The sequence below is a fragment of the Haematobia irritans genome, chromosome 2 (genome assembly GCF_050003625.1).
Source record: "Haematobia irritans isolate KBUSLIRL chromosome 2, ASM5000362v1, whole genome shotgun sequence".
Lineage (NCBI taxonomy): Eukaryota > Metazoa > Arthropoda > Insecta > Diptera > Muscidae > Haematobia > Haematobia irritans.
In genome coordinates, this window is record NC_134398.1 from 41,429,721 (window position 1) to 41,434,112 (window position 4,392).

Genomic DNA, 4,392 nt, shown 5'->3' on the forward strand with positions numbered 1-4,392 from the left:
CATTGCACGCGGACCACGCAAAAATCCAAGTGGAACGTTTACTCATTAAATTATGACGTTTACTCATAATTTAAAGAGTAAACGTCGAAAAGTGCTAGGCCGTTCCTTGAAATAAATGATTCAAGTGAAGAAGATGAAATAGATGAAAGAAATCTGACTTCTCTAAGAGAAAATTTAAGAACGGACATATCTAAACGTTTTTCGGATAACTGTGAACCTCCAAAAGCAAGTGACATTTGGGTCACGACATTTCCTATTCGTAAGAAAGACATAAAAACAGCAAACAGCAATATTGATCTTTTGACTCACTGGCCAGGCTACACACAAGCTTACGGATACGTCTTGGTATATTCATTACACTGTTAAAAAATTATAGTTACAAAAGTTTTAACATTTTTTAACTTTTTCAGATCAAAAGTGATTTCAAATCGCTATATCCAAACAGCGAAAATTCGCTTTACCCTAAATGGGAGACATTTTCAGTCCGCATTTTAGAGTTTTTTAATGGTAATATAAAGGTTAGAGTGTCACGCAAGGAGCTGGCTTGTTGTAAGCAGATATCTAACAAAGGTAACATAATATAAACATTTATTTAAACTGTAACATAATAGATTTTTTTTAATTTTAATTTACAGACAGTGTTAATTACATGATTGTTAAACTTCTAAACAGCGTTATAAAGCCTACTACTCGTTTCAAAAGCCAAGATGGGAAGGTTTGTAAAAATTTTGCCATAAGTGACGCGCAGGAGAGCTTCATTGCATGTTACCAGCTTAAACGACTATAAAGTCCAGATAGACGCACTGAAAGAAAAACATTACACATCATCCAGCACAATTCAACCAATCATTATAGTCGTAAGGATGTTAGTCAAATTCCGGACTCTGTTTCATATTTTTGAAGCCCTCCTCTTAATATAAATACAATTTGCAATGGAAAAACTTAGTTAAGAAATAAATTTTACTTTTAAGTATGTACAATATGTATTTTTAATAAAAATTGAATTTAATGAATTAAATTGAAATGGTCTTGTTTTATTAGAATATCGGTAGGATAACCATTGTTATTTTAATTTTTAAAATTTTCATAGTTTTAAAAATTAACCATGGTGTAGTTAAATTAAAAATTTTCATGGTTAAAAAAATCAACCATAATATAGTTAAATTAACAATTTTCATGGTTAAAAAAAATCACCATGGTATAGTTAAATTAACAATTTTCATGGTTAAAAAAATCAACCATGATATGGTTAAATTAACAATTTTCATGGTTAAAAAAATCAACCATGGTATAGTTAAATTAACAATTTTTATTGTTAAATTCGAGTCAACTAGACAATGTTTAAATTAACCTTATATAACGTAGACGCCAAATCATATTTATTTATGGTTAAATTAACCTTGTATAAGGTTAATTTTTTTCTCTGTGTCCCAGCCAGATCTATACTAAAGGCTGTGGAAAGGTTCATTCGCCCGAACCGAAACATGTACAGTCCAGTCGTGTATAGATTTGTATCTGGCGTTTTCTTTTCAATGGCTCTATTAACCATGTTCCTTAATCTATATCTGTCCATAAAGCTTGAAAAATAATTGTATAATTAGATACATGTTGATTTCTCTAAACATTGTAAAATGCATGAATGTTTCCGTTTAATAACTTGTATTTAATAAAGAGAATTGAATTCAAATAAATTAACCTTCTATAACGTAAACCCCAAATCATATTTATTTATGGTTAACCTTAATTATAAACAATTAACATTAAATAATGTTAACTTGTTTTCTCAGTATACAGTTTATGTACCCATCAGCCAAAAGCATGTTCAAATAAACCCCACAATAACACAGACATATTGCATGTGCTATAGGAAATATTTGTATATATATTTTATTATTATTTATAATAATAAGCAATTGTCTTAAAAAACATATGTGACATATGTTATTGACAAAATTGGGTGCGAATTGTGATATCATTTCCGTAAAAAAAATTAATAATAATAACAAAAGAACAAGTTGCCAATATTTGTGTTTTATACACATCACTATGGGATTGATTATAATAAGATTTTCGTTATGGTTGTAGACCATTGAAATTTTACGGTATGGTCGAAAGTTCTCCTGGAAAAAGTTAGACACTCAATTTGGGCAAATTCCCTATATATTTTTTATTTCTTCATTAGGCAAATATGTGACGATTTCCCCATATTGTGGTCATATCCTACACTCCGCAATACCGGAGTGTAGGATAAGGCTCTAACATGGCCAAATAATATCTCACATCTCGCAATTGACCATCTATCTTTACGAGAGCTAGCCAATACCCTTGTAAAACCGCCACTGCTAATTAGCAAAATTGTAGAAATTCCTCAAATTTACCTATACCATTAATACCTAAGTATCGTCCGATAAATCATAAATTCAGTTTTGTGCAATTGCATAAAAATGGGTCTAGATTTATATTTCCCATATTTAGTAAAAAAGTACTTCTAAGAGAACAACTTTAAAAGCACTTCCAAAAAATGTCCTCCAAAGATGTTCTTTATTTTAACTACTCAGGAAGTTCTTTTAAATTATAATTAGCTTTTTTTCACATTTTTTTAATGGCAATTATTTAAATTTTATCGAAAAAAATGCTAAATTCATTCTAGAAAAAATTGCGAATTATTGAAAATCTTCAAACGTTTCGAACAAAGGTTAGAATGCATTAGAAATCATAAAAAATTATTTATTTGGCAAAATATCACAAATTTTTCTAATTTACATCCAAAACACTGAATTCGGATCACAGCTTAAATTCAGTGCAACAACTGTGGACATTCGTATGGCAAGTCCATGTTAAATTCATCGCTTCTGCGCTAATTTTGCACCACTTCCGGATCCAAAAAGCACATTTTCACTACTTTTTTGGCGACGCTTTTTTTTCTGGGTAACATTGTGCTTCATTCCAGGACCATAGCCGATTTAAGTATAAGTAGTAGAACAGGTATAAAATATGTTCTCCAAATCGGTTCAGATTTAAATATTTGTGTGGGATGGGAATATACACTTTCCCAGCAAAAACAAGTATATACGGCCGTAAGTTCGGCCAGGCCGAAGCTTATGTACCCTCCATCATGGATTGCGTAGAAACTTCTTCTAAACACTGCCACCCACAATCGAATTACTTAAGTTGCGGTAACGCTTGCCGATGGCAAGGTATCTTAAAACCTCCTAACACCATCTTCTAAATTGTATGTAAGTCCATACGTGGTATATATTAAATCAAAAAAGATCGATCCAATACGTATATAATTCAGTTTGACAAAGTAGACATAAAATTTTGACAAAATTTTCTACAGAAATAAAATTTTAACAAAATTTTCTATAGAAATAAAATTTTCACAAACTTTTCTATAGAAATAAAAATTTTCACAAAATTTTCTATAGAAAGAAAATTTTGACAAAAATGTCTACAGAAATAAAATTTTAACAAAATTTTCTATAGAAATAAACTTTTGACAAAATTTTCTATAGAAATAAAATCTTGGTAGATTATTTTTGGCTCGATTTTCTATAGAAAGAAAATTTTGACAAAAATGTCTACAGAAATAAAATTTTAACAACATTTTCTATATAAATAAACTTTTGAACAAAATTTTCTATAGAAATAAAATTTTGGCAATGATGAAAATTTTATTATGAACCGAATAAAATTTTAACAAAATTATCTCTAGAAATAAAATTTTGACAAAATTTTCTATAGAAATAAAATTTTGGTAGATTATTTTTGGCTCTAGTGGCAACCATGATTATGAACCGATATGGACCAATTTTTGTGTGATTGGACCAATTTTGGTATGGTTGTTAGCGACCATATACTAACACCACGTTCCTAATTCGAACCGGATCGGATGAATTTTGCTCCTCCAAGAGGCTCCGGAGGTCAAATCTGGAGAACGTTTTATATGGGGGCTATATATAATTATGGACCGATATGGACCAATTTTTGAACGGTTGCTAGAGACCATATACCAATACCATGTACCAAATTTGAGCCGGATCGGATGAAATTTGCTTCTCTTAGAGGCTCCGCAACCCAAATCTGGGGATCGGTTTATATGTGCGCTATATATAATTATGGACCGATGTGGACCAATTTTTGCACGGTTGCTAGAGACCATATACCAATACCATGTACCAAATTTCAGCCGGATCGGATGCAATTTGCTTCTCTTTGAGGCTTCGCAAGCCAAATCTGGAGATCGGTTTATATGGGGGCTATATATAATTATGGACCGATGTAGACCAATTTTTGCATGATTGTTAGAGACCACATACCAACACCATGTACCAAATTTCAGCCGGATCGGATGAAATATGCTTCTCTTCGAGGCTCCACAAACCAAATCTG

At 31.0% G+C, this 4,392-nt stretch overlaps 1 long non-coding RNA gene across 1 annotated transcript; it reads left to right on the plus strand.

Moving 5' to 3' along the window:
• On the plus strand, positions 1-1,018 carry LOC142227493 (uncharacterized). The gene is made up of 3 exons (XR_012719861.1): positions 1-345; positions 411-570; positions 636-1,018. It is a non-coding gene; the product is annotated as an uncharacterized LOC142227493 (long non-coding RNA).
• Positions 1,019-4,392: the final 3,374 nt, after the last annotated feature.